General features: G+C 39.4%; 1 long non-coding RNA gene and 1 pseudogene across 1 annotated transcript; both read left to right on the plus strand.

The window, feature by feature from the left end:
• Positions 1–260: 260 nt before the first annotated feature.
• On the plus strand, positions 261–6,214 carry LOC120093564 (uncharacterized). The gene is made up of 3 exons (XR_005486881.2): positions 261–1,130; positions 2,638–2,778; positions 5,606–6,214. It is a non-coding gene; the product is annotated as an uncharacterized LOC120093564 (long non-coding RNA).
• A 5,556-nt stretch (positions 6,215–11,770) lies between these two features.
• Positions 11,771–19,083, plus strand: LOC108351437 (glyceraldehyde-3-phosphate dehydrogenase pseudogene; annotated as a pseudogene).
• Positions 19,084–23,285: the final 4,202 nt, after the last annotated feature.

The raw sequence follows: 23,285 nt of genomic DNA on the forward strand, positions 1-23,285 counted from the left end.
TATATATATATGTATATGATTGTATTTTGAACACTAAATCTGTACAGGGAAAGATGTGTACATATATATAGTTTATTCAAATATGCTGTTTATGTACATGTATATAAATGTATATATAAAAATACATACACACATATCTGTGTGTGTATATATATATATGTATGTGTATATACATTATATATTTTTGCCTCTGTAAAGATTCAAGTTTCAAAATACAATCAAAGATAAAATTAGTGATCACTTAAAATACTGAAGTAATACTTTAAACATAGAGCTGTTTCCCTCATAAGTTCCTTCTCTGCTACCATATGCAGTCTTAGTCTTACAGTGTAGACTTAAAATCTTTCCTATTTTATCCTAGGTTATAATTTAGATTTTGATGTAATGCACTGTATAACCCACTGAGGGGTTTGGATGTGATTTAATTTTTGCGAACCAGAATTCACGTATTACCAGGTGCTTTTAGGAAAATGTGGGAGGGAACAGTCTTGTGTCCCATTTTCAATTCATCATACTATTCTTAAAAGCACACCTCTGCGTATGGACAGGAAATGCCAGAAGAGAAAGAGGAAGGCTGGCATTTTTGCTAGGACGAGGATTGTTTTCTTTCAACACTAACCCAAGACTGGGTGCTGGCCAGGAAAAACTGAGAATAAGAAAGGGAATTAACTAGGAGGAGCCATTTTGCAAAAGCGAAGGGCTCCTTTTGCTGGTGAGTTAACTTCAATTATTTCTTTACTCTTTATTTTTAATTTTAGCAGTCTTTGTTCAGCGCCCTAACCTTCTAATGACTTCTTTTCTTGTTCAACACAAAGGCACTCTCCCTGTCTATCACATCTCTAGCCTTCTCCCTGCACAACTAATAGAGCAGACAATGATTTTATTAAACAATGTGGCAATTTTCAAAGGCTCACCCCATCCTCTAACCTGGCTAAATAACAAACACTCTTGTTGCATAATCTGCACTGCTTTTCTCTCTCCTCAGAGACACACAGAATACTGATTGAGGCCAGGACAACTGGATACCCAGGGTCACCAGAGAGCGCTCTTCAGTGTATGCTAATTCCATTTCAGAGTTCTTCGTGCAGCCCTTGGGAGGACAGTGGTGTGACAAAGCATACTGGAGAGAGGTGAGGGTCAGCCATGCATGTTCCACTACATGTATGGCTACACAGGACTGGGATATTAAATGCCGTTTTTGCAAACTACATCACAGTCATATAAAGCCTGTATCCGACGCTGGAAACTGTTACATCCCGCTATCTAAAAGCGGTGAGCACTGAGCCCAGACACCTTTGCCTACTTATTTCTATATTTTTTATGGCCATTATCAAGTCTAATCACTGTGTCATGAGCATTAGGGGATGTAGTGGTAGTTGTAGTCAGAAGAAAGTTGGTCCATTCTTCACTGACTACACAGCAAACACTATTAAAGGCAGGGAAAACCATTTGTTCATGAATATACATTTGATACATATAAATGGTTTGTGCCATGAATATTTATCTCTTTCATGGATTGCAGCTGTTGTGTATTGATAACTATTAACAGGTTGGAAACCATTCTTTATAAATCTATGCCTGTCAGTGGTGTGCAAAATCAGCCTTGGAGATTTATTTCTCTCTCTCTCTCTCTCTCTCTCTCTCTCTCTCTCTCACCCCCTTTTTTGTGGGACAGATAGCATACTCCTGGGGTTTATAATGAGGTTAGTCCTTTAGCAGTTAGACAAAAGAATTTGATAAAAATGAAAGACACCTTTTGCAGGCGATTTTTACACACATTTGTGAATACGTGTGATTTAACGCAATATACTTGTTTTATTTTTTTATTTTGATTGTTAGGTAAAATTGCAATCAAGGCAGTCTTTTATACACCAACCAGTCTTCAGGTTCTGAAGAATGTCTCACTGTATCAACAGTAACAAATGAGTAGTATCTCTCATAGTTCAAAATATAAAATATTAATCCTGAGGTGGACTCTGTCTCTTATCACCAAAGTTGAGAACCTGTGGCTATTCTGTTTCTTTAGTCTTGGTTTTAAGCTTGCTCATGTGGGTAATAATTTATCCACTACTTTCTTTGTTCTCTAAGCAAATAATGGTGTCTTATTCCTCAGTACATGTTTCAGTTCTGTTCCCAGTGTCTGAAATAGTTTTCTCTCTGGCAATTCTGAGTTTCTGAGTCCTTCTCATGTCCTTTAATCCATTTCCAAAGAAAAGCTCATATATCTGTATCTTGGGGTAACCTATGTGTCTTCTATGGCTCATATACCTTTTGGTGCCACTCTTGCCAGTGCCTACTCTCATGGTAAGCTCTTTCCTTGTTTTTCTACTGTGCTCCCATGGGATATTATGTATGCATTTATTCCTTACAAGTTATCTGCTTTGGAGGGTGTCTCTTGCACTATAAAGTTTCTTGACTAAGAAAATGTCTAAGAAAATGTTCAACACATCCCTACTCTCACACTGAATCTAGTGCTAGCCGAACTTGGGCTATAAACATGTTTACTTAAAGATGCTGTAGGGTAAATGTCCAAGAAAAACACCTTACTTTTATGTAACCACATATACAGATATGGGGTATAGATACTATTTTTTGTCATATCTTTCAGAAATGTTCCTTGTCTCTTTTACTTTGCAGGTTTAACCGTTTTTGGCTCTGAATTCTTTCTTCACAAGAATCATTTTGGTGACATTACCACTTAGGGCCATACACAGTGGCCCTACAGAGCATTCTCAGGGCTGTTCCTTCCCTCCTTAAATACACATCTACCCAACAAAAGTAAGCCACGGTACTGTGCTCAATCCTGTTTCAAGATATGGAAAAGTTAACTTGAAATATTAAGAATTTCTGACGCTAATGAGTCTTAAAAAGATTTATCTATTTATTATTAATGTGTCTATATGTATACCTACATGAACCCATGTGAATTGTATGCATGCAGAAGGCTGCAGAAGCCAGAGGAGGGTATGAGATTCTCTGGTACTGAAATTGCAGGCAATTGTGTGCTACTAGATGGAACGGACATGAGTCTCTGCAAAAGCCATGACATTCTTGACCACCGATTCATCTCTCTAGGACCTATCATGAATTTTTTAACATACACTGAGGTTAAACTTTGCTTTTATATGCTGATCCATTCAGTGCAATAAAATTAGAAGACATAGCTACAGTTCTGGAGTATCTTATATATCGGGGAAGATGCTAAATATGGCCATAGACTCCTGTGGTCAGTTCTCATCTCTATAATCTCATTTTTCTCTAGCATGGGGAATTTGCCATGGACTTACCATACATATCTATTTATTGTGTGTTCACCTTGATCAGCAATTTGACAGGGTTTAGAATAACCTTGAAAATAAATGTCTAGTCATGCCTGTAGGGAATTTTCTAGGTTGACTGCAGAATGAAGACCTATCCAGAATATTGTATGTGTCATTCCATGGACGGGAGTCCTGGACTGAGTACAAAGGAGAAATAGAACTGGGAAAAAGCATTCATCGGTTTGTGCTTCTTGACTGAAGATCCAATATAACCAACTGCCTGAAGCTATAGCCACCATGGCTTCTTACCCACAAGGGACACAAACTGTTAGTTCAAATAAACCCTTCCTTTCTTAATTTGCTTCTGTCATATATTTTGCCATAGCAGCAGTAACAAGGAATTTATACAGATAATAGTCATTTTCTATTCTGACTCTATCATTCTGTGAGATAGAACAGAGATGGGAACCTGTGGTTCCTCCATGAAGGAATAAGACCAATTTCTTCATTCCTTGAATTTGAACTGAACCACAGCATATGCTAGAAGAGATGTTATGTAGTTTGAAATATCGATTCTTCTGCCCACATTACTTTTGGGAATCCACATGTTTAATGAAATAAAACCAAATTTAGCTTGAGGTACAATAAAAGATGATATAGGACTCCAGACTATCTGACCTGTCCTAGAAACAGCCATTCTAGACCCATGAACTTTACCCACACTTCTCGATGACCACAAACGAAGGCCCAAATCATTTCAAGATTAGTTAAGGCTGGGGATTTAGCTCAGTGGTAGAGTGCTTACCTAGGAAGCGCAAGGCCCTGGGTTCAGTCCCCAGCTCCGAAAAAAAGAACCAAAAAAAAAAAAAAGATTACTTAAATGTCCTCCAACCCCTAAGGAGATCAATAGATTTACCATCTAAATGAACAGTTTATACTAATAAATTTTGGATTACTTTGTGATGAAGCAATGGTTGTGATGAATAGAGTTCAAGAACTTCTAATAGTTCTGACAAAATCCTATAATAAGAGTCAGAACAGGGGTTGGGGATTTAGCTCAGTGGTAGGGCGCTTGCCTAGGAAGCGCAAGGCCCTGGGTTCGGTCCCCAGCTCCAAAAAAAAAAAAAAAAAAAAGAGTCAGAACAAAATATAGACTTGAACAATGCACAGAATGGAGATCAGATGAGGCTCTTATGCTGGTTCTGATGGTGTCTATGGATCAAGAGCCCTTTTCAATTGTAGATGCTTCCCCAAATGTTTTATTTACACTTACATGATTTGTTCTGGCCGAGGCTTTACGTACCTTTGGCCTCTTGTCTCCACTAAACAAATACCAGGCTTGGGTTATAGCCAGTCCATTCTTCTGGTTTCTCCATCCATGGCCTTCCCCAAATATACCTGCTCCTATGATTTAGATAAATAAGTTCAGATTAAATTTCATGGAGGAAACAACTCTAGAACCACCAAAAACACTGAATGTCTTTGCTGTATTTCATGCTAGAATTTGGAGCTTCACTGTTCCCCAAAGTCCTCAAATTTGAAGGCTTGGTCTCTAGTGTGTAAGTACATGCGTGTACATGAGTGATAGTTATGGAAGTTAGATCATTGGAGGAGTACTTTAGGGGCAATTTGGGGCCTCAGTCCCTTCTTGACTCTCTCCATGAGATGATCAGAGCTCTTTTTATCATGCTTTAAAGTTATCAGGATGCCATAGGCTGAAAGCATTGGGGCCAAATGACTATGAGCTCAAACCTTGAAACCATGAGCTAAACCAAAGCTTTCCTTCTGAGTGGATTTTCTTAAACTAACAGGTTGAATGTTCACTCCCAAGTTCATATGAAAATTTAATTACCACCCAGTGTGTTGAGAGAAGGTGCTTTTGAGAAAAAATTGAGCCACAAAACCTCTGCCTTTATTAATAAGTTGTTGTTACGAGAGGTCCCCCCCCCCCCCCGAGGGTGGCCTCTCCCTAATGAGAGTAGATTTGTTATGAAAACAATTTGGTCCTCTCTCTTTTTCCCTTACCTTCTGCCTCCTGCTGTGGGAAGATAACAGCAAGAGAGCCCTTATTATTGTGAGTGCTTCAAGTAAGTTAGACTTGTTCAGCATCTAAAACTATAAGAAAAAAAATCTATTCTTTATAAATTACCAAGTCTCAGTGATTCTATTCCAGTTACACAAAATGGACAATTTCTTTTTCTTTTCTTTCATCTTTTTGTCTATCTATTCATTTTAAAATTTTTCTTTTATCTTTATTGAAAACATATTCTTCTCTCACATAATTTATCCCTTTCATAATTTCCCTCCATTCCCCACAGCTCAACCCTACTTCCTTTCTCCCCTAGATTCACCTTGTTTTCACCACAGAGCAGTCCTCCAAGAGATGACAGCCAGACCGAACAAAAAGAAGATAAAATAAGACAAGGTAAAAACCTTCATATCCAGGTGGGATAAGGTGGCTCAATTGGAGGAAGAGTCTCAAGAGAAGGCAAAAGAGTGAGTGACAACCTGGTCACATAGTAAGGAGTCTCACCAAAGCACCAATCAAACAGCCATAACACATGTGCAGAGAATACGGTACAAATACAGGCAGGCCTGGTACTCGCAGCTTCAGTCTCTGTGAGCTCTTATGAGCCCTTCTTAGTTGATTTGGTGGACCACGTTCTTCTGCCATCCTGTGATCCCTCTGATTCCTATGGTCTTTTCTCCTCACTCCTTCAGTGGGGTTCCCCAAGTTTTGAGGCTGAGGGATAGACTTGATGGAGACTTTCAATTTATATTCTCTACCTCTAATAATGTACGGCTGAGTCTCTGCACCCACTCTCACATGCCGCCAGAAGATCCTCTGTGATGACAGCTAGATAAGACACCTTTCTATAAGTATAGAAGAATATGATTAGGAATCATTTCATTGACCTTTTTCTTTTTCTCTTTCTCTTCCTTCCTTCCTTCCTTCTTCCCTCCCTACCTCCCTCCCTCTCTCTCTCTCTCTCTCTCTCTCTCTTTCTTTCTTTCTTTCTTTCTTTCTTTCTTTCTTTCTTTCTTTCTTTCTTTCTTCCAGTTGTGGTTGGTTCTATCATAAGTCTCTGGGCTATCCAGTCTCTGGTTCTCATGGTGTGGGCCTCAAGTTAAACCAGACATTGGTTGGTCCCTCCCACAAATTCTGCATCATCATCATTGTCCTAGCACTTCTTGCAAGCAGGACAGATTGTAAATAGGTTTCATGGCTGGGATGGTGTCCATGTTCTCTTTCTGTAGCCTGCCGAGTGCCTTCCTGCCCCAAAGTGACTAGATAATGGGGATAAAGGCTCCATATAGAGACCAGATCAACCTCTCCACATTAATGAGCCGGATGGCTATTGTCCTTGGCAACGAGACTTCAATGTCAATTTTCAGAGAGTGACCTTTTATCCTAGCATCAGCCTGAGTTGTTTAGGGATCTCCATGGGAACCAACCAAGAATTCAACCACCACTGGAAGCCTCATTCCAAAAGATGGCCAGTTCAGACTTTGGATCCTCCTTTAACAGAGTCCTCACCAGGATCAACTTCATAGATTCCAGGAAGTTTTTACTGTAGTAGGTTTCCAGATTGCTGCCCAATTCCTGTCTCCACCCCTCAATACTCTCTCCTTTTATCCCCCAACCTGATCATTCCGGCTCCCCTCCCCACCCACCCTTAGTCCATCCCTTCTGAGGGAGATCCAGGAGTCCTCCCTAGAGCCATCATCTTTATGTACCCTCTTTGGGTCTGTGGATCGTAACTTGTTTATCATTTATATAACAGTTAATAAGCACTTATAAGTGAATACATATCATATTTGTCTTCCTGGGTCTGGGTTTACTCACTCAGGATTATATTTTCTAGTTGTAAACATCTGCCTGCAAGTTTTATGATGTCACTTTTTCAACAGCTGAGTAATACTACATTGTAAACATGCCACTTTTTTTTTATCCATTGTTCAGTCGAGCACCTAGATTGTTTTACAGCATCTGGCTGTTATGAATCGAGCAGCAATGAACATAGTTGAGCAAATGTCCCCGTGATAGGATGGGACATCCTTTGTGTATATGCGCAAGAATGGTATAGCTGGATCTTAAGGTAGATAAATTACCAATTTTCTGAGGAGCTGACATACTGATTTCCATAATTACTATACATGTTCGCACTCTCACCGACGATAGATGACTGTTTCTCTTCGTTGTTCCACATCCACGCAAACATGGACTGTTACTTTTCTTATTGATCTTAGCCATTCTGATAGGTGTGAGATGGACTTTCAGAATTGTTTTGATTTGTACTTCTTTGGTGGCTTAAGGATGTTGAACATTTCTTTAAGGATTTTTTCAGCCATTTGAGAGTTCTCTATTCAGAAATCTCTGTTTAGAGCTCTACCCCATTTTTGATTGGATTATTTGGGTTTTTTTTTGATATCTAATTTCTTTAGTTCTTTATATATCTTGGATATTAGACACTTATTGGAATAGGAATTAGTAAAAATCGTGTCCCATTTTGTAGACTGCCTCTTTGTTGATAATGTCTTTTGCATTTCAGGATCTTACAGTTTCATGAGGTCCCATTTATTACCTGTTGGTCTTACTGCCTCTACTATACTTGCTATAGAATCAGAAAAGTTGTCTCCTGTGCCAATGTAGTCAAGGAAGTTTCCCAGTTTCCTTTCTATCAGGGTCAGTGTATCTGGCTTTATGTTGAAGTCTTTGGAACACTTGGATTTGAGTTTTGTGCAGGGTGATAATTATGTATCTCTTCACAATATTCTACATGCAGACATTTATCCCAGTTTGACCAGCACCAATTTTTGATAGTGCTTTTTTCCTCAGTGTATATTTTTTACTTCTTTACCAAAAATCAGGTGCCCTTATGTTGAGAAATTTCACTCCAGTAACTCATCTCCTCTGGGAAATAATCACATCCAAAGACTTTCTAGGTCTGTGGGATCCAGCTGGAATGCAGACATACCACGCACTTTCAATTCCTCTGTCTGGAGTATAGACATGCCTTTAGTACACACCTTTAATTCCTAACAATATAGGTAAAGTTAGTTTGTAGAAGGAAGAAGCCATATTTGAAAGTGAGTTGTAATTGAGGGGCAGACAAAGTGATGAATCAGAGAAATATTTGACAGAATGAGTCAGAGGTAGGATATGACCAACTCTCATGAGAATAGACATGGAAGAGAATCAACTCAGAAGAATATATATATATATATATATATATATATATATATATATATATATCCAGAACTACAGAACTGTAGTACTAAGACAAATTCTTATAGCCATGATAGTACTCAACTTGTGTTACAATTCAGGAAAAAAGAACCCAATGTCCTCATTAAGATAGTATTGAGCATGAAGGCAGAAAGCCCAAACCAGCAAATTGGAAAGATCATGATTAAAAAAAGAGGCTGATTCTTGGTCTCCTATGATTCAGATGTGGCTTCAGAGGAGAACAGGCCAGAACAAGAGAGTCACAGGGATGCTTATTAGTAGATTGGCAGCTCCATTCTGTCCTCTGTTTTCCTCTGTTGTCAGAATAAGTATACCATGACTGTTGACCTATTTTGATAGCCAGAGGACGGAAGTTTGAAATGGCTATTGCTTGGTGGATTTGAAATCCTCAACATTTGAAAACCTCAGCATGTGTTTACAACATGTATGTTAACTGCTTTCTCCTAAGAATTCCTCTTAAAGTGAAATGGATTCTATCAACAGTTTTTTCCCTTCATTTTAATAGCACTTAAACAGAGTCACCCTAAATAAAACAAAATGCTACTTAAATGGGTCAAAACTCCCCTTATTGTAGGTTGTATTCCCCCCACCCATTACTTATCCTTTATCTAGTATACTATCCAGGTAACACTGGGTTGTAGTCTTCGTTTGGCCTAATACCTAACTTTGTTCCAAATGTGTTCAGTATTAGCACATTCCTTGGAAAAGTTCTTTTGTTGAATATTTGTTAATATCTCTACATTTTCTGAGCTTACTTGTTTCTCAGAATTTTAGGCTAGAGATAAAGACATTCAGAAGAAATCATTTGTACTTCACTAATGAACTGCCATACTGCTTCAGAGCTTACAAATTCAATTAAACCAAAACGTGCTTCTTTCCTCAGCAATCTCTGTTTGGGCTTGAGCTTTCTTCACGTAGTTTCTCAGAGAGCATTATTGCTCTTGTCTGGATTGTATCCAAAATTTCTGTAATGCCCACATTTGGTTCTCAATTTTGAGTGGTGGTTTACGAAAGTCTTTAATACCATAGATTCAATTTTAATCAGTAAAATCAAAGCTATACTTTATTCATATTAAATATATTAAGGTATGCTAACAAGATTATTTTGCTATTTGTATCTATGTGTAGAGGGCTGGATAGATATTTATGAACTTAGACATCTCTATCTGGATCTATATCTCATTATGTAGATTTGCATGTTGTTTATGCTCTCATATCTGTCATTATCATCTATCATCATCATCATCATCTCTCTCGTCTGTGTATATGTAAATAGATATCTTTATATATGCAAATAACTCACAATTATTGATATTAGGAAAGGATGAGAAAATTTAGATAATGTTTTACTTAGAAGCAAATTATATCCCCCCCACCTTTTAACATTTTTTGCCTTTGTCTTTCAAGTCTAGATTTCTGATATTCACAGTTCCTTTAAAACATCCTGGGGTTTGAAGGGGGATAAGTTCATAGCATCTAGCAATAGAGAGCATTGTTCCAGGCACACACACTAAATATTTGTTGACAATGCCAGTAGCCATGATAAAATTCGGGTCATTTAACTGGACTTGTGTATTTGCAGTGTGAGTAATGGTTGGAACATTTCTTTGAATAACAATGCTCTGCTTAAAGATCCTGGTGTTCATAAGGAGCAAGCTTCCCAGCTTCTACCAGTCTGGAGTCCTAGAACAAGGCCCATCATTGGTGAAGGCAAGTCAGACAGATGCATCTGTGGCAATCATGGGCTCTCAGACAATGTTTTTTTTTTTTCCTCTGAATTTTACTTTCCTTCCATATTAATTAGGTAGCTGTTGGGCTATTCTGTTTGTCATTGTGTGATGGGTTATACCAGAGATAGAGACCAGACAGAATCTGCTATTTCAGAGATGGGAAGGCATTCTGCTTCAGAGAAAGGGAAGATTTTTAACTCATTCTGTTGGAGTTGGAGTTTTTGAGTAAGAACACATGGAGATGCCTTACCCCTCTGTCTCAGCCAAGAACAACATCCTGAGGTTGAAGTGGGTTTGGAAGTACTTGGTGAGGAGTTTGTAGAAACACAAACTTTGTCCGTTATAAAATTTCCTGTACCTCATCCCAAGATGGCCCCCACTGGTTTCCATTCTCACTCCCAACCCTCCCCCATACTTGCTACTCAGGTCTCTCTCCCCCACTACCTCCCAGGATGACTGTTTTGTTCCAGACTGAGATTCATGCTCCCTATGTTGGGCCCTCTTTATTATTTAGTTTCTTTGGGTCCCTGGATTGTTATGGTTATCCTGAAGTTTATACTGATGTCTACTTCTCAGTTAGTGCACATCATGCATGTCCTGTGGGTCTGGGTTACCTCACTCAGACTGATATTTTCTAGTTTCATCCATTCGTCTGCAGATTTCATGATGTTCTTGTTTTTAATAGCTGAGTAGCATTCTTTTGTATAAATGTAACACGTTTTCTTTATTCATTCTTCCAGCTGAGGGACATCTAGGGGGTTGGGGAGGCTCTGGGGAGTTTATGGGGTGACCCTAGCTGAGATGGCTACCAACAGGGGATATGAAGACTGACTTGGCCACCTCCTGTAGCCCAGTGGGACTTCCAGTGGAAGGAGGGGAACAACAACCCACCTACAAAACCTTCTACCCCAAATTTATCCTGCTTACAGGTTGTGCAGGCTTAAAGATGGAGCAGAGACTAAAGGAATGGCCAAGCAATACCTGAACCAACTTGAGACGCACCCCACGGGAGAGAGCCAGTCCCTGGTACTATTAATGGTACTCTGATATGCTCGGAGTCAGGAACCTAGCAGAACTGTCTCTTAAGAGGTTTCATTCAGCAGCGGATGGAAGCAGATACATAGATCCACAGACAAACATCGAGCAGAGCTAGGGAAGTCTTGTGAAAGAGTGGGGATAGAATTGAGCAAGCTGGAGGGGTTAAGGACACCACAAAAAGACTTACAGGTTCTACCAAACAGGGCCCATGGAAGCTCACAGGAACTGAACCACCCACCAAAGAGCATGCAGGGGCTGGACCTAGGCCCCACTACGCATACAAGTAAATGTGCAGCTTAATTTTCATGTGGGTCCCCTAACAATCGGAGTGAAGGTTGTCTCTGACTCTTGTTTCCTGCCATTGAACCCCCTTTTGGGAGAGGGTGTGCTTAGGTCTGAGATGTCCTAGGGTAGGGTGGTACCCATGGTAGGGGCTCCCCCCTTCCCTGAGGAGGAAATCTGCAATCAGATGTAAAGTGTAAAAACAAATTAATTAATGAAAAAATCTCCTCAGAGATTATGCGGTGTAACTCAGACCCACTCTTCAGTTGCATATTTTTGAAATATTTTTCCGAAGTTCTATTGTTTTCTGCATTTAGCTCTTACAACAAGTTCTAGGGCTTATTAATATTAATGCCAAATACAAGGAGAAATAGAAATTGAATCTCAATGGTATAGCTTTCTTTTTAGAGTATTGGGTATTATATGTTTCAGTAAATCCATACAGTCAAGAAATACAAGAAAAGTCTTTTTGCTTGTTTGCAAAGGACGCTATGACTAGTGATACCAATTGCATTTGAACAGAAAGCCAGAGGGGATTCCAAACCAATTTTCCAAATCTGAGATCAATTTCATGGAAGATACAAAAGTGTGCTCTGTGATTTTACGAGACCATTCATCTAGTTGAATATTTTATATTCCCCTCAGATGATATGTACAATTATATCTTATTTTTAAATGTTCTTTTCAACATTCAGTGACCCCATTTTGGGTAAGTATATGTCTCTTTGTGCTTCCTCAGCCCCCCAAATTCTTTTCCTTAAATCCCCTCCTTTTTTTCAACTTTACAATTTGTGTCATCTACACAGAAAGAAACCTTACTGATTTTCGACTGCATAAGATCCTCAAAATGTTAACTTCACCTGTTGTTCCTGTTCTTACTTCCTTTGCATAAAAATAAAGAGGGAAACGAACGAATACCCGCACAGACTGTGAACAAGAATCCCACCGGGTTTGCTTAAAGCAAAAGACAGAAGAGGAAGAAGGGAGCAAATTCACTGTTTGCTGAAACACTTCAGCAATTTGATAATGCTTCTTCCTTCCATGTTCAAATGTAGTCACACACTACACCAAGCGTCGAAAGTCACAATGATCATCAAGATGGGTCTGTTGGTGACTTTGACTGCCATATGTAGAGAAAGGGACTTGTTAATTCTGCCCCTTGGGATGGGCAGTGGTTGCCAGGTGTTCTCTTGTGGGAGGCTCAAAAATCGGTCCCTAGTGCATAAACAGTGCTCACAGTGGCGGTGAGAGAGAGTGCCTATTTTATAACAACAGCACCAAGTACAGATCACACACTCCCTGAAGGGCGATTGACTTCTTAAGAGATTCAAAAGAGGCAGCTGAGAAGAGCTGGTCGCTATGGAACAAAGAGAAATGAGGGGCGTGGGAGCAGTTATGACATTTTCTCTACTAGTGCTTCCCTCTTGCAAAGTCTTCTTGTTTTTGCTCGTTTGTTTGTTTAAGAGATTTATTTATTTTATGTATGAGTGTCTGCATGTCCACCTGTATGCTGGAAGAGAGCATCAGATCCCATTACAGATGGTCGTAAGCTACCATGTGGCTTGCTGGGAATTGAACTCAGGACCTCTGAAAGAGCAACCAGAGCTCTTAACCACTGAGTCATCTCTCCAGGATCCCACTCCCCCCAGAGGCTTTGGCTAGGGAAAGAGAAGAATCTTGAGGGCTAGCATCTAAGGACTTTTCTTAGCTACAGTATCTGGCTTTAACTAGACAACTCTGATTTTCCTTGCCTTTTGGCAAGCCTCTTGCCTACTCTGAATCATTTCTTGCTCACTTGTGTCTTTCAGAATTATCTTTAGAATGGCTTTGAGGGCCTGGGTCTTGGGTAAGTCACTTTGTTTCAAATACCTTAGCTAAATTATAATGGAGGTGAAGCTGGGTGCTTGATGAGAGAACCTCTTTGATCTATATTGGGCCACAAATATTAAAGGCAAGAAAACCCATTAAAGCACCTGCTCTCTGCCCTTGAAGTGCCCAGGGAATGTGGCTGAAAGTTTCCTTGGACTACTGTTGTTTGTCAGAAGGTTAATAAAGTGCCCTCAGAAATGGAGACAGAGGGGCTCTTTATGTGTCAGAGTGTGCAAACTTAAGTTTCTCTAAAGCACATAGGGGAAATGCTCATGTTTCAAAAAAAATCTGGACTGGGCAAAACACACTAACACAAACACACAAACACACCTACCCCTACACCCACAAACACATACATACACATATAGATATATGCATATATTTTCCCACTAAATCAGTTTAATTCCTTGATTAATTCTCTACCTAGTGAACTCAAATCATATTCCAATTTTGAATGTTCATTTTCATTTCACTAAAATTATTTTCTTCAGTCATTTTTTCCAAATAAAATTTCCAATTTAAAGTAAACCTTTAAATCAGGTTTTTAGATTCTAATAACTAATTTACAACTCTTGCGCTTTGGAAAGTTTGTCATATGAGTATTAGAGCCATCAAGTTCATGGGTTGGAAGTAAAATGTTGACATGAAGATTTCATAGAAAAGTTACATTTTTACCAATTTTCAGTAAATAGTGTATTTGACTTACCACTTTGGTTTTACTCTGATTCATCATCACGATTGATTTTAATTATAAATTGGAAAAATAAGCTAGTTTCTCTTTACTTCTTAGTTAATTTGGCCTGCAATCTATATTTTCTGTGTGAAGATTGCCTCATCATGGAGGATTCAGCAACTTGAAACGCTAACCTGATTCATCTGGATGTTTTTCTGTCTCGAAAGAGACTTGCCTTAATTAGCTTTGATAGAAGCTGTTGTTACAAATGTATCATAGACATTAGCATGTCAATAAGTGTCAATGCAATTGACCGATCCAAGGTCAAGATGCTTGTGGATCCATTGTCTGGTGAGGACCACTATGTGGCATGAGATACTTTCTCTTGCGTCTCACAGGGGAGGAGAGATTGTCCTCTTCCTCTTTGCAAACACTAAGCCCATCATGAGAGCGTTAGCTAGTAGTGTCACATTGCTGTTGTAAGTAACAAATACATTTTGGGGGATATACAACTCTTCCTTGTATCATGTAGGCTCCTGCTATGTGAACAGAAAGCTAACAACTGGCTGGAAATGTTGAGCCCCATTCCTACTTTACCCGTTTTTAGATTTAAACATAAAAATGCTAAAAGAAGTAAAAAACAATTCTACTTCCTTGTTTCTCTAGGCTCCTCCCACCACCAGGCTCTCTTCTTCTTGTTATAGACTGTTCCATCTCTTTCACACTTCCTGGGTTTCAGGCGCTGTCTTCTCCAGTTCCTCAAGGTAAGTATGGTACTTTCTCTTCTAATGGCTTACCACGATCTCCTATAAAAGCATCTGCATCAATGCCAGATAAAAATTTGGACCCTTGGAGAAAAAAAAATTTGACCCTCTGGGCCTTTATCATCTCCCCTGGAAGAGATAACTGGAACCACATAAATGTGTGACTGGTTTTATAAGATGAAGGATGATTATAGGATCTGAGATTATGCTAGATCAAGAAGGTTGGAAATATTCATTCAGATTTGCTGGACACCCTTCTGTTTGAAGAGTTCTCAAAACATTTTACCCTTCCAACCCTGAAAGACATTTTCTTCCTTACTTTTATAGGGTTAGATGTGTGGAGTGCTGGTCTGAATTTCTGCACGTCTTTGTAACTGTGAGCTTCTTTTATGGCTAAGTAAGTCACAGGATATTTACAGTTGGACCACTATCACCATAATGTAATTTGAGACCATTTCTGTAATGTCTAAAAGAGATCCCCAACCCATGTCCACAAGTTTTGGGTTGTTTTTCTTTTCATTGCTGACTCATTCAGGGTTCTAAAAATATATTTAAAATACATGTATATCCTATACATGAGTCCTTTTTCTAACATGTTTTGTTAGCATTTTATCCATTATTCAATAGTCATTCTCATATTCTGGCTGGTATCCTTTTCAAACTTGAAGAAATCCAAATTACCATCATTTTCTTTGTACGTATGTTTCTCACATCTAAGATACCACTACCCAATCTAGAGGTTCAAGTATTTACTCTTTTTTTTTAGGTTGGTAGTTTTTGCTCTTCTCTTTAAATATATGGTTGATTTGAATTTGCTTATATATGTGCTAAAAGATTAGGCTCTCTGCTCTTCCTTGTTCCAGAGACAGCCACATCTTCTTGTGCAGTGCCAGCATCGTCCCGTAGAGAAGATGGTGAAGGTTGGTGTGAACAGATTTGGCCATATTGGGTGCCTGGTTAATAGGGCTGCCTTTTCCTCTGCATCTGGCAAAGTAGAGATTGTTGCCATCAATGACCCCTTCATTGACCTCAACTATATGGTCTACATGTTCCAGTATGACTCTACCCATGGCAAGTTCAACGGCGCAGTCAAGGCTGAGAATGGGAAGTTTCTCATCAATGGGAAGCCTGTCACCATCTTCCAGGAGCGAGATCCTGCTAACATAAAGTGGGATGATGCTGGTATTGAATACGTCGTGGAGTCATTTGGAGTCCTCATCACCATGGAGAAGGCTGGGGTTCACTTGAAGGGTGGGGCCAAAAGGGACATCATCTCCATCCCTTTGGCAGATGCCCCCATGTTTGTGATGGGTGTGAACCACGAGAAATGTGACAACTCACTCAAGAGTGTCAGTGATGCATCTTGCACCACCAACTGCTTAGCCCCCCTGGCCAAGGTCATCCATGACAACTTGGCATTGTGGAAGGGCTCATGACCACAGTCCATCCCATCACTGCCACTGGAAAGCTGTGGCATAATGGCCGTGGGGCAGCTCAGAACACCATCCCTGCATTCACTGGTGCTACCAAGGCTGTGGGCAAGGTCATTCCAGAGCTGAATGGGAAGTTCATTGGCATGGCCTTCCATGTTCCTATCCCCAATGTATCTGTTGTGGATCTGACATGCTGCCTGGAGAAACCTGCCAAGTATGATGATATCATGAAGCAGGCATCTGAGGGCCCATTAAAGGGCATCCTGGGCTACACTGAGGACCAGGTGGTCTCTTGTGACTTCAACAGCAACTCCCACACCTTTGATGCCGGGGCTGGCATTGCTCTCAATGACAAGTTTGTAAAGCTCATTTCCTGCTATGACAATGAATATGGCTATAGCAATAGGGTGGTGGACCTCATGGCCTACATGGCCTCCAAGGAGTAAAAAACCCTGGACCACCCACCCCATCCCAGCAAGGACACTGAAAGTAAGAGAGAGAGGCCCTCAGATGCTGAGGAGTCCCCATCCCAACTTGGCCCCCAACAGCATCTCCCTCACAATTCTATCCCAGACTCCAATAATAACAGGAGGGGCTTAGGGAGCCCTCCCTACTCTCTTGAATACCATCAATAAAGTTCACTACAACACCCCCCCCAAAAGGAGTCTAACTTTGTTATTTTCCTTTTTTTTTCTTTTTGTGGCTTGATAATCAAACCCAGGGTTTTATGTATGCTGGGATGCCTTTATTCTTTGGTGTATATCCAGTTTTCCCTAGGCCATTTGTCGACAAGCTGTCCTTTGCCCATTGAATTCTTACCACCCTCGACCCAGATCAGGGCATAAGGATTTGTACAAAAATGTCAGTTCAATTTAGTGCATGCATGTGCGCTCACTTGTATATACAAATACATGCAAAGTCTAGAGGGTAGCACTGGGTTTTTCCTTCTTTTCTCTTGGCCTTATTTCTTTGAGAAGAGGTCTCTCGCTGAGCCTGTAGGTCACTGATTAGGCTACATTGGTTAGCTAGAAAGCCCCAGTGAGCCCCCTGTCACCATTGTGAATATTAAATATATCTGCTGCTGTTCTCCACTTTTGTACATGGGTTCTGGGAATCGAACTCGGGTCTTTGTGCTCGCTTAACAAGTACTTTATATTTGGAGCCATCACCTCAATTAAACCATTTTGAATTCAGTGTATACTCCTTTGCCAGGACGATCATCTTGATTATGAAAGATTTGTAGTTAATTCTTGAAAGTGAGAAACGTGAGTTCCTTACCTTTGTTCTTTTTAAAATTGTTTCAGAGGTTGTGAGTTTTTCTGTTCAGGTGATTGACAGACATATTTGGATTGACTGGTAAGGGAAGGGAACTGTATATCTTTGTTCTTTACTAGAATGATCCTAGCTAGGTAATAATAATCTTCACCCTAGCCCTGAGATACAACTCACATTCTATTCATCCTCTGCATCCACCTCTTTGTTTTTTTTCCTCCACTTCCTTAAAACAATCTTATAGTTAATTCCTTGAGAATTTCATACATGCACACAACATATTTTGATACTAATTACACACTCTTTACCCCAATGTCTTGTCACATTTATCCCAGCTCTAACTTTATCTCCTCCCTTTTTCCTTCATCTTCCTCCTCTTTCTCCTCTTCTTCTCCTTCTCCTTCCTTCTATTTCTCCTCCTCCTCTTCTTCTATTACCCACCAGGTATAGTTCATGCTGCCCATATACTCATGAAGTCATTCACTGGAGCATGGTCTTCCTACCAAGAGACAGACAAACCCTTAAGAAAACCAATTTTCCATCATGAACTCCTCTCTCCTTCGATGCTAGAATGCTGACAGGCATTGTCCAGGTAAGCACAGATGCTATGAGTTTATGAATGCAGTGGTCCTCTTGTTCCTAAAAGACAGTTTTCCCTGTTCCCTTTACAATTTCCACTCCTTTTGTTGTGATGGTCTCTGAGCTTTTTGGCATCACTTTGATGCAGATGTGCCATTTGTAGCTGAGCACTGCACACACATTTATTCTCTACATTTTGGTCATCTATAAGTTTCTGTAAGACTTTCCTATATTATCTGTATTCTGTATTATCATCATCTACTGCACAAAGACATTTTTCAATGAGGGCTGATGGCTACATTAATCTATGGATGCACGGACGTGAATTTTGAGGGCATTTTAATACTACCCATTTAGTATGTAGTAGTAGTAGTAGGGTTGTCACTGGGTCCTATGAGCTCACCAACTATGAGTTCTTGGTCAGACTTATGCCATGGATGGGTTCCCTCCTATGGGTAGGTATTAAATCTACTCAAATAATAGTTGGCTGACCCCATAACATTGAAGACAGTATTAAACCCATGGTTATATCTTACCAGGTAATCTATATCTTACCAGGTATATCTTACCTATGAAATCTAGCCTGTAGGCAGTTACTGATCAGTACCATTTCTCCAAGTCCTGTAAGCAAAGTACATGGTATCTTCAGCAATAGGGTCTTACCATCAAGTTCTTCTGGGAAACAAAAAGCAAATGCAATAGCCTGTATTGTTTGGGGTCACTTCTGTCAATAAGAATCCATATGAAATGGACTTTTTGTTTGGCAACCTACAGCTTCTGAGAGGGGAATTAGCATTGTATAGGTAAACTCTTATGTAGTATGTGTTCATACGAAGCTTATATAATAGTTGATTGGGGGGGTGCTCTCTTACACCTTCATTTCCATCTTGTGACACTGAAATAAAATTATTAAGCTATACAATTTTGCTGTTTCAATGTCCAAATTGTAATGATTCAATGTGGCAATCTCAGGAAACTAATAAAAGGGCACCATGATATAACTTCTAAGGTGTGTGCATGTGTTTGATGTATCCCAGGATCTGCTGTCATCTTTTGCATCCCTTAAATCTCCTTCAACGATCACACGTGATTCTCTAGTTACAGTGATCCGCAGCTTTTTCAGTTATGTTGGAGCCCCTAGCACAGTTTCATGCTAGCACATGTTGGATCATTCTAGATTGCAAAACACTAACTCAAACCCCATGACAACAAAATCATCATTTTCTGATGATTATGAAATCTGTGGAACAGGAATTTGTCAGGGTAGAGGCTGATGGTTTGGCCTACCCCACATGCCTAGGGCCTGGCTGAGTAGATAAAATGTCTGCCAGGTTGAGCTGTCATGTGTCCATTTTCAGCCATATGACTGGTGCTTGGACATTAGTGACTTACAACTGGCATTTTCTAGAGATGGTTGAGAAATGTCCATAAGTAATATCTCTTAAATTTCTTATCATTGTAGTAGCAATGAAGGAATATCTCAAAAGAAAGCATCAGGAGAATGAAAAATTCAAGACCCATGGCCTTATGTGGACATAAAACATTACTATTGTTTCAAGGGAGTTGAAGATAGTGTATTCTGGTCAAATAAAAATGCCCTTCATCTGTGGACACAGATTAAGATTACCCCAAAATAATTGTCAAAGGAACCACACTGAGCTTTTATAGTTACAGAATAAAAGAATGTCATAAACCAACACATATACCAAATGCATTTGTGGAGACTTAAGGTGGTTTACAGTAGAAGAGGGAATCTGTTCCGTGTATTTTAGATGTGAAAATATTCTTAGGTTCAGGGTAGGTGAAGACAGTAGTCTGCTAAATTTAACAATGCATTCCGAAGGCTGAATGTAATAGTCACCACCATGTTAGGTCAGATAAAGAGGTTGGCAGTAAATGGTTATTAAGGGGACTAAAGATAGCCTGAGGTAATTTTGGTTCTTAATCTGTTACATTCCACTTCTCTACAGAGTTCTAGGCAGCAAATCAGCCTGCTGCATAGTAAAGCAATATGGCTTTAAAATAGAAATCCATTTCAGAATTTCTGTCGTAACCAATTGTACAAAGTAATCAAAAGCCTACCAAGATTCAAGGAGCGGTTCACATACATGGGTCTTTATAGGCATGTTCAGGGACTTGCTGTGGAAGAGCATGCGTGGGTGGAAGACACTGTGTGGCTAGCTATGGAAAGTAAAGTCATCCACAGTCATCAGATGACAGGGCTTTTTCTCCGAATATTGTCTGGTATATAATCATGTTTAAGAAATTTGAATCGCCGTCTTTATATTCTGAGTACAAAGCATTTAATCAACGCCAGAATTAAGAGAATAAAGTGTTGGAATGATTAAATGTGAAAAGTGGGATAGAACAGACAATTTGTCTTGCTGGGTCTCCAACAAGAGCTGAGCAGTAAGGAGAAGGCAGACTGGTATGGCCTTCACCTATCTGTCCCTTTGCTTTCCTTCTTAGCCATGACTTAAACATTCATTTTCCAGGATCCATGACCTTTAATTTCTCTTTTTCTTTTAGCTTCATCTTAGCGACATTCTGGTCCCGTTCACCTCAACCGTTGACCTTTCCATCGTACTCTGAAATATTTTCAGGCGACACTAACATAGGATTCCAGGGTGCTGCTGCAAGGTCATGGTGAATACTCTGTTACTCAGCTTAAACAGAGGTGGAGGTCAGCTGCCTTAGCTCCAGGCATAGGTTCTGAGGTCCTAGGTAGAAGGGGCAGCAGCGACCTGATTTGTGTTTTTCTTAAAGTGGTCAGAAATCTTAGAGAACTAAGTAGAAACGCAGAGTACCTTTAGGACGTAGGGTAAATGACCACTGGCATGTGTTCATATGTCTGTCGTTGCTTAAAGTAAGTCAAAATATGAAGCGGAACAACAATGTAGTGTATACCAATAGTTTAGAGCAGCTGCTGTCTCTGACCATTTTTACCATTTTTCCAAAGAACCATTTCTATTTTTTTTAACTATAGATTTTTCCTTTCCTTTTCTTTTCTGTTATTTTAAAATTACCTTATTCTGGGAAAATAAGGCAGAAATCAACTTCAAAAGCAAATTCGAGCTCTTCGAGTAGACACCTTAGGAAAATTGAGAGAGCTCTCCCAGCATGCACTTGTGAGTGGGAATCACTTCTATCTTTATGGAAATTACATTCACTGTTTATTTTAACACTAATCTCTTTTACTTATTCTTTTCTGGATCTATCTGTCCCCTGTCTGACTTTTAATTCTTTTGTTTTGAAATTTCAAATTATTGTTTTCCTCTTAGCAGAATGGCTACCAGGAAAGCTATCAGTCATACAGTTATATATTACTTTATTACATGAAAATGCAAATATTGTTTTAAAAGAGGAAAAAATACGTGGAAAGAATTCAGGATGGACCTGGATGAAGCAAATAGCATGGGCAATAGTGTGGGTGACTCCAAATGAAAATTTCATATTTGTTATACATTGTTCTCCACAGTATGTAAGCATCTCAAGGTGGTCACCAAAACATCAAGCAGACTTGTCTTATATGCTTTTTGTCACCTAAAGATTTGATTCTACTAGTTTTTTCAGTTTAGCTTGCAAAGGAATGGGTTTCATCGTGGATTCTATACATGTGCTACTGTACTCTGTTCTTATTCCTTTCTATCTATAGTGGAATTAGAGTGGATAAGAGTGGCTCCCATAGGCTTTTATAATTGTGTGCTAAACCCCCAGTTAGTGAAGTCTTTGAGAAGAACTGGGGAAAGTAGGTATTGTCATGTTGGAGGAAATATGTCTCTGGGGGTGGGTTTTGAAGCTCCAAAAGACCATTCAGGCCCAGTTCTCATTCTCTCTCTCTCTCTCTCTCTCTCTCTCTCTCTCTCTCTCTCTCTCTCTCTCTCTCTCTCTCTCTCTTTCTGCCCTCTCCTGCTTGTGGGTCAGAATGGAGAGCTCCCAGCTACTAGTTCAGTTATTATGCTTGTTTGTCTGCTACTCTCCATGATGAAAATGGACTAACCCTCTGAAACTGTCAGGGCCCCCAATGAAATGCTTTCCCTCCTCAGTGTTCCTTTGGACATGTCTCTTCACGTCAATAGAACAGTAAGACATCTTCCCTTATTGCGGGCTCTTCCTTCTAATTAGCACCCCTCCTACTTTATTACTACATGCTATTCTTATATTCCTTAGGATTTCTTCCTCCTCTTCCTCCTCTTCCTCCTCCTTTCTAGACTCATCATTACAAACAAGAATATAAGTTTGCACATGCATACAATACACACACACACACACACACACAGAGAGAGAGAGAGAGAGAGAGAGAGAGAGAGAGAGAGATTTAAATTTAGTTTCTAAATATGAGAAAAATCCCCCTGCATTTGGCATATTTTTCTTAGTATAGTGATTTTCAGTCACATCCAGTTTTCTGCCAATGTCATGACCTTATTTTTCTTTATGGATACATAAAATGCACTGTATACTTGTATCACATTTTAATTATCCCTTCATCTATTTATGATCCTGGGTGTCCCATTTGTTGATTACTGTGAATATCATAGAAGTAAGTATGGATGTGTAAATATCTCTGTGATATGTTGACACAGAGTCCTTTGGGCATATACTGTGGATATGGTAATTCTGCTTTCAAATTTTTAAAGACTCTTCATATATCTTCTATACCAGCTGTAATCTCTTTGTCAGGACTTTGTTTTAGGTTGCTTAAATGTTTATACCAGATCCACCCAGGAAAATATCTCTTTTTGACTAACTTGAAGGTAAGTCATTTAGATAAATCTGAGGATTTCATCTCATTTGGAATATGGTATAAAGTAATCATGTAGGACTCTCCTAAGACTGGCCTGTACTCAGCATAAATGCACACCAGGGAAGGCTATTAGCACCAACTTACAATTTTCCTTACTACATACTAGAACACCAAATTTACACGTGCCTTGTACATGGAAAACATGTAGAGATCACACATTTATTTTCATAATGGATACTTATTTTTAATTATGCTTAGATATAAAAATGAATATACTAATAAGGTAAATACAAGCTGAATTGCTTCTTACATTCTGTGCTTAATAGTTTGAGATTTTAAGTTTTTGGATGTAGATTTTTTTTTCCCCTTTAACAGTCATCATAAAAATTG

This window comes from Rattus norvegicus, chromosome 7, assembly GCF_036323735.1.
Source record: "Rattus norvegicus strain BN/NHsdMcwi chromosome 7, GRCr8, whole genome shotgun sequence".
NCBI lineage: Eukaryota > Metazoa > Chordata > Mammalia > Rodentia > Muridae > Rattus > Rattus norvegicus.